The sequence below is a fragment of the Zonotrichia albicollis genome, chromosome 6 (genome assembly GCF_047830755.1).
Source record: "Zonotrichia albicollis isolate bZonAlb1 chromosome 6, bZonAlb1.hap1, whole genome shotgun sequence".
NCBI classification, from domain to species: Eukaryota; Metazoa; Chordata; class Aves; order Passeriformes; family Passerellidae; genus Zonotrichia; species Zonotrichia albicollis.
The window spans coordinates 34781732-34794902 of NC_133824.1; the positions used below are offsets into that span (position 1 = coordinate 34781732).

A 13171-nucleotide genomic window follows, 5' to 3' on the forward strand; every position below is an offset into this window, starting at 1 on the left:
TAATAAAACTAATACAGAATTTAAATCTATAACACTAACTATTATAAGGCCTTATAACTTGACAGATAGATTTTTTTGATAGATTTTAATCCTTATGTAGTTGGTATGAGATTTATGGCATTACTTAAACACATTTTCACTTTGCCATGATTGCAGTTTCTCACGTACAAGATTGCAACAAAATGTTTAACTCTGTTTTGTTGCATGGACAAGTGTACTTGTGCTGTATTCATGCCAAGGTGCTCTCTCAGTGTGCATGAGTATTCTGAATTTGCAGTGTGTGACAGTCAGACTCTTCAGAGAATTTAAGGAGAAAGATATTCTCACAGTCAGCTCCAAATGTCTCAGCACTATGCAAGTAAATAGCTAGCAGCATGAAATCCTTCAACTGAATAGCTGATGGGAGTCTTTAGCTCTGGCAAGACAGAAATTGGTTGCCAATACCTGAAATGGCAGAGAATTGCAGACCACCCCCCAACGGGAGACAGCCATTGATCCTGAACCACCCACTGGGTGAGCTGGCAGAGCCTCCTGTGACAGACAGAGCTCTTAGCATGGAGGCAGAGGTCATTGCACAGCATGCTCATAGGCATGGCTTGCTAGCAATTTTTGGAAATATTTCCAACATCTCTACTGCCCAGCAGCATTTTTTTACCAGTCTCTCAGCCATTTTAGATGAACCAACAGTCCAGAAACTCAAGAGAGGAAGCACTCCTGTGACCTTTGCTGCATCAAGCAAACACCACTGCACGCACAGCTGGTGCTCAGTAGCATTAATACAGGGATAGAATAAACTTCTTTCAAGCAGTTGCTGAAATCAGCTACAAGTAATGGCACAAGAAAATGTATCTCTTTGGCCTTTCTTGCTTCCTTTTTGTTCATACCAATGCTACAGTACAAATCACATGGCTACACAGAAGTCAGCTGCTTCTGTACTTTCTAGAATATCACCCTCCACAGGCAAATACTAAGAACTTTTGGTCACTGAGAAAATGGTTGAAATAATTGCACAAAAGAAATACTTGTAAAATTAAAAACACTTAATCATAATTAATTAGAATATTTTAGTATGACATGCTTAAATGCGTCATATACAAATGAAGTTTCTTGGATGAATGTTAATAGCTAGAGTACCATTGTAACAGGTTACGCAGCTATGATCAGAAGAAACTGTGTATCTGGGAGGATTTCTCAGTTATTTTAACAGATTTACTACTGGCTCACTGCAGGATTCTTGGCACAACACCCATTGTTATAGAATAGTAAGGTCTGGAATGGTCCATGAAGTTCATCCAGTCCCAATCATGGGGCAGGAACACCTCCCAGTAGACCTGGTCACTCAAGGCCATATCCAGCCTGGCTTTGAGCGCTACCAGGACTGGCACTCACAACTTCCCTGGGCCACCTGGTCTCAGCAGCTGCACAGTTCCAGTGTCTCAGCACTCTCACAGAAAGGAATTTCTTCCAAGCATCTAACTTAAATTTTCCCTCTTCCAATTTGAACCTATTACTCCGTGTCATATCACTACAGTTTCTGAAAGACTCCCTCCTCAGGTTCCCTGTAGGTGCCCTTCAGATATAGAAGATTGTAGTTAGGTCTCCTTGCAATCTTTTCTTCTCCAGGCTGAACTGCCCCAACTTTCTCAGCCTGTCTTCACAGGGGAGGTGCTGCAGTCCTCTTGCCAAGTTCATGGTGTCCTCTGGACTTGCTCCAATATTTTCATGTCCTTCTCATGTTGGGGACACTAGAGCTGGATGCAGGACTCCAGGTGGGAACTCAGAAGAGCAGAGGAGAGGGAGAGAATCCTTCCTTTGCCCTGCGGGTGCCACTCCTTTGGATGTAGTCCAGGATTGGATTGGCTTTCTGTGCTGTGAGTGCACACTGCTGACTCATGGTGGGTTTTTCATCGATTACCATACCCGAGTACTTCTCTGCAGGGCTGCTTTCAATCACTTTGAGCTTTAGTGTACTCCCATGCTAATGATGGAAATCAGGCATATTTAACTGTTCTGAGAATTACACAGAGCTGTGATTTAAACTGAAGGTGCATAATTTAATGCAAAAGAAAGCACCTTTGGCTGTCCATGTGGGTGCTAGACTGGCTGTTACTGAACTTACCAGATACTTTAAATTACTAGAGAGTTTCAGAGAACACTGTATGTAATAAAATTGAGTTAAAAATTAGATACACTTCACAGCAAAGTGTTTTTAACATTTGTCATAATGGATATGTCATGAAAAAAGATGTTTACCTTGCAAAAACTATAATTTTGCCAGGCCAGCAGAAAAATCAACCCAAAATGAATCTCCACTCATGATACAGAAGCAATGACATATGAATATATTTTGCAAAAAAGTAGGAATGGAGGACAGCTTGATTTATTACATAAATAAATGTAAGGCGTATTAGTAAGATTAGTGTATAAGGGTGTTAGCACAAATCAAAATATGCAGTACAAAATTCAATTGCTTGCTGCACAACAGAAGTACAGCACCCTAATGGAGAAGATATACTATGTCATAAAAAAAGCAGAGTGGTTTCCCAGTATTAAATATATTAATGTTATTAATAATAGGGTAGTGCAAGATCTTGTGCCTGTTCTTATTAAACATCCTCATTAATAACCTGAACCAATGGGTAACATTTTTAATGAAATTTGCTGCTACTGATGACTTTGTGACTTTTCAAGCCCTCTCAAAGTATATTAAGACACCTGAAAAGCCCAGGAATATGACTGAAATTTAATTTAGAATCAGTCTGTGAAATGCATGTGCTACAATTTCGCTGTCTTCACTGCATAATGAACTGAATTTTTAAAATTCCTGAGACAAACATAAATATAACATGCATATGAAAGACATCCAGAAATGTGGCTTCAGTTGGAGAGAAAAGCCTGAGAATCATGAAGCTTAAACATTGGACTGTAATAGAAGAGCTATTGAAAATTATTTTACAGTGCAATATGGATGTATTTTGGGCTGTACATACATATGCCTCCTACAACATGGCAGGAACATTTTATCTAAAAGTTTACGGTGCCATAGGACCCCTACCTTCAATATGTGCACACCATCAGACACATGGTGGAGTAAAGGATTTGGAAAAATGGATATGATACTTGCATAATAAGTCATAGCTGGAATACAAAGTTTAAAGTTAGCAAATTGTTCTAGGGAATCTGCAGAAGTGTGAAAACAAGCAAGCATGCAAAAAGTTCACAGAGCTAAGGATGTCTTACCTATGTCAGAAGTATAAAAATTATGAGTAAATATCCATTAGTGCTTTTAAATTAGAAATGGCCAGTTTCTCTGTCAGTCACAGAAGTTTTGGAAGTGATGGTTAGCTTGGGTCTTCTGTATGGATGTATGGTCTGAGGCCTTGACAAAATAGTTTCTTTACATGGGACAATACCTTTGGCAAGAAAATAGGGTAGTTATATCATCTAGTACTGCAAAAGCTAAATTTGACACATAACAATGGAAAAGCAATAGTCCTCGGAGTTGTAACGATAGCTCAGTGGATTAGGACGGATGTAAAGGTCTTCCCCCAGCTTCTATAAATATTATCAATATTTTTATCCATTAATATGAAAATCATATGATATCTGGTATGTTAAAGATATTAAAGCATGAGTTTTTCAAATTTCACTGAAACAAGCCACAAACACATTTGTATTTTCATCTTTCATAAATTTGAAAAAATTGTATCTTAAAACACTGTATGACAAGTCTTCAAAGCAGTTTAAATAATTTGTTGGAAGTTAAATAGGAAACAGTCACGTATCATAGGAAAGATTCATCTGAGATATTCCTTTGGCTTGGATTTGTGCTGTCATTACAGCACAGTGCATACTGTGCCCAATATTGATTCACATGCTAATATTGATTCACATATGTCAAGATGGAAGTGTTCAAGGCCAGGCTGGATGGGGCTCTGAGCACACTGGGCTACAGGAAGATGTCCATGTCCATGGCAAAGAGTTTGGAACTAAATGATCTTTGAAGTCCCTCCTAACTCAGGCCTTTCTGTGATTCCTTGACAAACAGATGTTTTTTAGAGATCATAAGTGCCTGGTGGGCTGCTGCCAAAATAGTTTAACTGCTGTTAGTGCTATAGGACCAAGAGATGGGAAGGTGTCCACTGGATTTTATCCTTGTAAGTTATCAAAAATAATTTAATGTAAGACCCTGTTAGTGTTTTTCACAGTAAATAATATATTTGCTGAAAGTGTTAAATGTTCTCTACACAGATAATAAAACCTTAAGCTGCCAGTTACAATCATTTTCCTGCAGTTTTTTTACTGGTTATCTATGTCATACTGAGGTTTTTTCAGTGCTTTAATGAAGAGGAGAAATTTTCCTTCAGCACGATGAGGATTTCTGGTATTAAAAAAAATTATACATTGTAGAGTGTAGGCAAATAAGCACAGCAATGCCAAGTTTAATATACAAGTAAAAAGGCCATATATGCCACTATTTGGAAAAAAATAGAAGATGAAAAAGTAAACTGAGTTGTCAAATGATAAATATTTTCAAGCCTCTCAATTATGTGGCAATAATAATGACTAAAAAAATATAAATCAACACACCTTGCTCAGCACATTAGAACAGTTGTGGATGAAGAGCAGCTTGAACCAGGAAGTTCAAAGGAAAGTAAAAGTTTAAAATTGTACGGTATCATATTTAGTGTCCCATGACACATAAAGAGAAATATACTGTCATTCATGCTAACATTAACTACTATAATATTTCAGGTAAAAGAGTATATGTCTCTAAGGGATAATACATTCAATTAATTAGGGATCACAGTCAGGAATAGGTTCTCAAATAATTTCTGCTTTTCCCCACAAGATAATTTCAGAACTGTCAGTAATATAAATGAAAAACAGTAGCAATGCTATCTGGCACTAATTATAGCACTTACCCCTTCTGTGATAGTAAAGATTGCCTCCTGCAATGGTAATAGCTAACATTTGAATGGTCCCTTTCATCTTCAAAAATCCCCAAATACTCTACAAATTAGAAATTTGATCTTTCTGGGTATATGCAAATCCTTGATGAAGGATGTCTGAGACAGAAAGAGTATATTGCTTTTTTTAACATCTATGTGTCTGATGACCCTGTAGACTTTATCCAGAAGCACACATTGATTTTTGGAAGTTAAATTATTCAGACTTAAAAAATCATTTAGACATCAGGAATAAAACTAAGTGTGCAAACCATATCTCTAGACTCTCAAACAGTGTTTAATTGGCACAAAAATATTCAAAGAATTGTACTTTTTAATGAAGTTTCTTTTCCTTCCTCCCTCTTTGCATAAATATAATTTTCCTTTACCCAGTTACTCACCTGTAAATATACAAAACTTCCTTGTAGCAGAGGCATGGCTCAGTGTACATATTTGTTATATGTTTTTACCAGTATTAATTCTACCTTCACCACACAGGAAAAACTCCCATCAGTTTATCTGACACATTTAGAAATAGGAATTTATAAACAGACCTTCTTCATGTTATGAAATATGGGAATTCTGAGCCAGCACAGAGGTTAATAAATGATGTAAATGAACTATTTTTCTAGATTGAAATGACTGCAGAAATGGGCTATTTTATCAAAGCAAATGTGGCTACTGACAGTGACATCTGGGCTGGGTATGTCACTGAGACTCAGGCTCTTATGAAAAGGTTGAGGGGCCTTTGCAGATCCCCAGAAGTAGGAATCTGTTTTCTGGCTCAGCTGTGACTCAGTGGTAAGAACACCTCAACTGATCTTCCTCATGAGCATGGTTATTCACCTTGCTAGAGGAATAAAGCTCATTTTGACTTAGCATTTTTTAATACAGAAGAGATAAAACTTCACTTCTGATTTATCTTTTTTAATGTTAAACTGTATTTTCTTCATCAGCCAGTAAGATTTCATATAGAGGAAGGAAAAGATCTTGCTCATTGCAGATGCATAACGCCTAAGCTGGGGCTCTGAAATTCTCAGAGAGCTTTAGAGAAAAGCCAGAAATGTAAGTGTTTGCAAATTTAGGCTTTAATCGAGGTGCTAGCCCAGCTTTAGCAGAGCACTGAAGTACATTTTTGAGACTAGTTTACTTTGATGGAATATAAGCACCTGCTTAAATTGAAACACATATTTAAATAAGCACCTGCTTAAGTGATTTGCTGAAACTGAGTTTCCACTACTTTCTCTGGGAGAGCCTTTATGCCCTTCTCAGCAGTAAGCATCAATAAAGAGACCTGATTACATTATAAAATGTCTAACAAATACTGTTTAATGCTGACTTTTTAGGTCATCACTGCTGGGAATAGCAAATAGTTTTTACTTTGCCAGGCGAGATTAATTTCTAAATAAATGAGGCTACAAAATACCCTACACAGCACCTGTGGGCTGTTCTACTCCTGTAACTGGAGAGATAAAACAGATAATGATGTTTTTTAAAAGCTTCCTGTTTGAAATATGTGGCAATATCTTTTGTTTATTTTTTCTCATTAAAAAAGAAAAGAAAAAATCACAGCTAGAAATATTATAGGTAAAATAATGGGCAATGATTTCCTCTTGTAGCTGTGCTTTAAAACAAAATGCTGATTTTTTTTGTCTGTAGTGTTAAAACATGCCAGCATGGATGTAAATGGAATGTACAAATGAAGGAAGACTGACCATCTCTCTTGAGAAGAAGCTGCTAGTTTCTAATAAATACCCTCACTGTTTGGAGCTTTCTAAAAGTTTTATTTCAAACTGGGAGAAAACAAGTAGTCTTTATTAGAAAAACCTAACTGCTGTCAGTGCAAGTAAAGTAAGGCTCACTTATGCTATTCAAATTTAATGGTGTCCAGTATGAATCTGCTCTACTAATCACCTAATATTATTAAATTCCCATTAAACAACAAATCTATATTTTTCTTTGACAATTTTTATGCATTGTTTCATCATTGGTGTCACCTACTAATATGATATTTTAGAAGATTTTGCTTTGAAAGGGACATAAAAGAGGCTGACAGGGATCTGTCATAGAGGGCCTGTGCAGAGATAGTGCTGGTTGTGAGATAGTGCTGATTCCTTTACCACTAAGAGGAAGTTACTGCCTTTCCTTGGGTTATTGGGTTCTTAAAAACCCATAAACATAAAAATGGAAAAAACATGGGAAAGAAACTGGATAAAGAGGATAGGGAGGACTGACTGTCTTTTAATGGCTGAATACACTCTAGAATGGAAGGGGTCTGCTTAGGATAGATTGGTCCCTTTCCACTTCTAGTCCATCCCCAGAAGAATCTGTTCTACTGCTGAAAGCAGTGTGACGTAGGTAACTACTGTCAACCCACTCAGACAGTGTTGGATTAGTGTTCAGTCAGGATTTAATCAGGGCTTTTGTGGAAAAGTGCATGTAACTCTGCCATACCAAATTGTAGCTCCTTGGAAAGGAATATATTGAGCATTTCCCTAAAAACTTCAGTGATGAACACAAATATTAAAATTATAATCTTTGCAGTTTGACATTTCAAATGTGATCCAAATGCATCCAAATGAGGTAGGAAGAAGAAGATGGCAAAAAATACTTTCAAATATAGATGTCCAAAACCCAATTTGAAATTAACACATCTGGGATAACTCACCTGAAAATTCTATTTGGAGATCAAACGAATCTTCCATTCAACACATTGCTCAACCTTTTATGAAAATATCCATTCTAAAATAAATCATAATGAAAACCAAGAAAGTAGATGCTTTCAATTGAATGCTTAGAACCCCAAATCACTGTTTTACTGTATAGAAAGAGAGATTATTTTCACCTTCTTGATTCTTGCTATATTTTAGCATAATTTTAAAATATGTAAGTTAAAAAAAGAAAAATAAATAGAAACTCGCCTGTTTCTTTGAATCCTTTATTATGATACATAAATTTATACATTATATATATGAATATAAAGAAAAAATGGCCTTCTGAACATCTGAGAGATTCCTCATTGGTATTAGCACTTTCTAATTACACTCCAGAAGAGCCACATTCATGGTTTTTCAAACACAACTGTGCATGACTTTGCCTTCTGTAGAATGTAGTAAGAAAATTATCACTTGAAATAGGAGAAATATGAGCACTTTTGCAGTCAAAGATTTCTGCAGCCCTGTTCCTGTGTGGCATACATTTGTCCTGCTCAAGCCATTATTAATTAACATGATGCCATGAATAAATGAAGGTCTAGACAATCCCCCTGCAGAGAAGTTTGCAATATTTTCAAATGTTTTGCTGAAGCCTTCTATGGTAGGCAGTTCAGATTTTACAAACTGTAAAAAATCAAAGCACCTTCCTTTTTTATCATGTTTGGTTTTTTTTAACCTGTGTTCATGAAAATAGGTGGGTGAAAGTCTGGGGAGCTGGTTGATCTTGGAGGCTGTCTTGTGATGCAAAACTGAGTATTCAGAGTTGCTTTTGGTTGTTTGATTACAATGAAATCTCAAGGCTGTTGACTGCAAAAAAATCCCCTTTGTTTGGTATGCCAGTGGTAACATGCTGCAACAATGTCTTTCTATGCAAGTACCCAGAGAAATAGAAATGCCTCAACAGGGTGCTAACTTCTAAGCCAATAATATAATTGTTAAATTGTCCAGTCCCAATACTGTTACCTTCTGGCCAAAAGGGGAAGCTATTTTTTAATTTTTGTATTTTACTTTACTCAGTAGTGGCAGGCAATTACCTCCATGTTAAAACTTTGAAAAATGCAGATTAAAAGTGAGAGGACGAGGTTAAAATGCTGAAGGATCTTATTTCCAGCTGGAGGAATAATTTAATTTTCATAAGTTCAGTGATAACAGAAAACATCAGACTATCGTTACTTCCTTTTACATTTTCTAAGTAGCTGTTGTAGGAAAAATGGACTTTATAATGTCATTTGTTTACGTATTTCTGCAGTTCACCTCTTCTCATTTTCATTTAAGAAAATACAAGCCCAGCACCTTACTTAACCTCAAATTAACTTCTAACTCAGAATCAGGTTTCTCTACTCTACCAGCTATTTTTCTCTATTGAGAAAAAAGCCCCCATCTACACTATATTTTTGCAGCTGTATATAAAACTTCATAGGTTCCATTGTACATATGATAGAATTAATCTTTTTAGCCTGAATATGTTATAAATCATTGTGTCAAAGACTGCAACTCTCAATTTGTCAGGAAATTTAAGGATCTATTTAATTCAGAACACTCACAGTTCATTCAAGTAAGCACCCCACATGTTGGATCAGTTTCCATTGCCATTAGTGTATTATATAGGGTCAGGTGCCTTCCTGCCTGCCTTTCCTCTCCTTCTCTCTTTCTGTCTCTCTTCCTTTCATTTTTTTTATGTGTGCTGGTTTTGCATTATAGCAACAGGTAAGCAGCTTATATATTCATAGCATGTAAGAGAGACCCAGTGGCACTTGGGGATACAAGAGCAATTCACATTTGTACATCTTGTCTCACAGTCCTGCCTCAGGCCAGAATCCAAATTCGACTTCATGTCTTTTGCTCATTAAATGTATTTATTTTTCATATAAGAATGAAATTCTTAACAGATTTCCTTCCTTGTGGAAGTAAGCATCAAAACTCGACAGTTAGTGAAAGAAATAACAGGAGATCAGGATTACAGACAGCTTCCTCAGTCACAAATGTTCAATTCAAATAGTCTACAAGGCAGAAAAGTTGTTTTGCTACATTATAAAATTTGTCTCTAATCTTTCCTTTATGTATGCATGCAACGAACATTTACTGTGGCCTAGGCAGAATTATTCATTTTCACTTGTTCCAGCTGTTTCTAACTATTTCTGAATGTAGCAGTTACCAAAGGAAATGCAACAGGTTATTTTTTAAAAAACATGTAATGGAGTGATTTTTACAGTGCTAACTTTTCCTATGGCTGCTTGGATTCTTGTCAGTTGAATGAAAGTTATTTTGAAAAACACAAAAGTCCTTGACTATCTTTTTAAGCCCTTTTAAAGCAGAAGCACTGCTTGCCTTTTTCCAGCTGTTTGGTATTTCTTTGCTATTTCTTTTTGCAGCCTTTAGACTGGGTCTTCCATGCTTTTGCTGAACCTCCAGCCCTCTTGGGACTAAATGTGACATGAAATTGTCGTTGTAATGCTTTCAGGTAAGAGCACGAATCAGTGCCTGAAACTCTCATGTTCTACTTTGAGGAATCCAATATGAATATGGCATTATATTTATATGGCATTATAGAGAATGCCATATAAAAATGAGATGCCTGTTGCAATGCTGCATTAGCACTTTTTGACTTTGCACTGCTCTGAAAAAACCAAATTAGCACTGTTCCTGCCCAATGCTCACAAGAACATGTGTTCCAATGAGCTTATCACCACAGCACTCCAAAGAGGGGCTATCAACTTTTGAGGCTTCCAAAAACAATTCCATCTTTCCTAGAGAGAGACAATTTTGTGAAGAGGGAAGATAGGTCTTCTTTTCCCTTCACATAATCAATTAAGCTGTTCACCCCTAAACTGATGCACAACTTCATCAGTTTCCCGTCAGGCTTCCCATTCCCTGTTTTTGAAACAGTAACTTACAATTTTTTTTATATAATTCCATGCCATGTTTTAGCCGAATGTTGCATGGTTTTGCAAGGGTTCCTCAGGGTGAGAGAGATAGACGAGCATCTTGGCTTCATGATCAGAAGGCTAGATTTATTAATTTATGATATATAATACATTATGACTATACTAATAGGAATAGAGAGAAAAGTTCAGAAGCTGCTAAGCTAAGAATAGAATAGGAATCGAATCAACAAAGTTCTGTGTCCAGGCAGAAAGCAAGAAAGCTCTGCTGTGAGTGGTCAGTAAATCCAAACACTCAAAGAAGACCAATCACAGATTGCTGATGCATTCCACAGCAGCACATAATTATTGTTTACATTCTCTTTCTGGGACCTCAGCTTCCTAGAAGGGGAAAAATCCCAAAGAGAGGATTTCTATGAAAAAATGTCCGTGACATCAGACTGTATTTCTTGTCATTTGTTAATAAAGGCTAAGGCCAGTGTGCTTCTGGTTTGTGTGCTAAAGCCTCAGAAAGCACAGCTGACCATGCCTAAATTGTCTCAATCTGACCTGTGCAGTGCCATGTGCTTGCTCCCTTCATCTCCCAGAACTGGCAACTCTGATGTTCTGTAGGTGTCCTTTTGAGTGTTTTCATTGTTTATTTTGATTATTTTATCAACTCTACTCTCTTTTGTGCTTGTCTTTACAAATGAGGTATAAAATATCAGAAAAAAAAGTCCTTTTAGGGGGAGTATTTTAACACTGGGAGATATTAACACAGTATCATGTAAAGCTGGAAAACAAATTGAAGATTAAAATAGATTGGAAACTCATAAATAACTTTCTTTTAGGCTATAGTTACATGGATATTGATTTATTTGTTGAAAAATACTGTATAGCTCTATTGAAGAAGCCATAACATTCCAATGCTCTACTACTTGTTTTAGCGGCAAAAGTCTCATCGTGCAATGTGTGCAGTGAATTTTTTGAGGTAAATCAAGTCTTCCACTAAACTGTGTCCCTAAGTGCCACATCTACCTGTTTTTTGAACACCTCCAGAGATGGTCCCTCAAACACTGCCCTGGGCAGCTTATTCCAGTGCCTGACTTCCCTTTTAAAGAAGAACTTTTTCATAAGGTCTAATTTAAACATCCCTGGTACAACTTGTGGCCGTTTCCTGTCCTTTGTTTCCTGGGAGAGGAGACCAATCTTCACCTCATTACAACCTCCTTTCAGGTGAGGTTTGAGAACATCCTATGCCTAATTGCTGAAACACAAAACAGTCATATAACTGTCCTAGGAAAAGGAGAACTGGTGTCTTCCTCCAACAAGGAATGGTTTGCACTTCCAGCTATTCTTTGGCCCAAAGGCCATTTGAAAGTCAGGCAGAAGGATTCATGGATTGATGGTTCTGAGAGTGATAACCAGCCTGTTCTTCACCACCATATTTCCCGAGAGACTTATCAGAGCGCTTGAAATTGTAGCACATGAGCAATGCAGCTCAGAATGATGAAAAAGTCAGCCAGCAGTAGCCTGTCACCATCAGAATAATTCATCTAGCCTAAAGTCTTTTGCCAGAAGGCCATCTCAAGAAAAATGGCATTTAAGAGTAGGTAGAGGGACAGGTAAGTAGACCTAGTTGACCTCCTGTAACATCATATAACTCACATAATCTATGATTTGTAGTGTTAGAGTAGGTGCTCATTTTGTGGCCAGCACTAAACTTAATGCTAAATCTAACTTCCAAGTGCTCCCTTCATGTTTAAGTTGGCTAAGGACAGCTAAGAAAAAAAATATAAAATCATCTCTCTCTCTTGCATAGGAAATTTTGATTTTCCAGATTTGTTTTCATCAAAACTCAAGCTGAAATGCCAGAATTTCTTGTGAAACATATAATTATGTTTATATTTTAATTGATAATATTAATATATACCTTTTCCCATAACATTAAGCTGAATTGCCATGTTAGTCTATCTGGAAGTCCTTCTTCAGGGGCATATGGAAATAAATGGGGTTGGAAATAGAGAGGTTTTCCAGGGGCAGTGTGACTACTTAGATCAATATACAGACTGAAGGTAGACCATCTCCAAAATAAACATTATGGAGGCCTACATTTTGCATTAAATCATTGTTATTGTGAAAAACTGGTCATTCCTTATATTTATAATGAATATCTGTTCCGTTCCTAGCAAGTCATCATTGTATATGATCTTCTTAAAAGCTTGTTTCTATGCTTACATTTGAATATCCATACAAGGTACTATACGTTGATTTAGGAACCTCCAAACAGGCTGCAGACATGTTTGAAAATGACATGCAAAATCAGATGTCAATGAGAGATGATGCAAATTAAGACAAATTAACTAACACCTGCTAGTACAACTCCTCAAAAAGCCCAGTGTATAAGTATGGTAATAAGAAATAAAACAGTCCTTTTATTCATTCACCTCACTACTGCAAGTGATAGTTGGATTTTTTTTTTACAGACAATTTTCCAGGTGTTCTCACATTATCCTTATGGCCTCATATGAGGGGAAGCCATGGGAGCCATCTCTACCTCACCGCAATCTAATAGCTATATAAAACTAGGTTAGTTCTAGATCATTCCCACTGAATACGTACTTGGTGTTAAGCAGTTATGGAAGTG

General features: G+C 36.8%; 1 long non-coding RNA gene across 2 annotated transcripts in view; it reads left to right on the plus strand.

Moving 5' to 3' along the window:
* Positions 1-13171, plus strand: part of LOC113459559 (uncharacterized) — a 216679-nt gene that overhangs the window by 95638 nt on the left and 107870 nt on the right. For both annotated transcript variants that reach the window (XR_012580842.1, XR_012580841.1), the window contains exon 5: positions 10036-10124. This is a non-coding gene — a long non-coding RNA (uncharacterized LOC113459559). The remainder of the gene's footprint in view (positions 1-10035; positions 10125-13171) is intronic.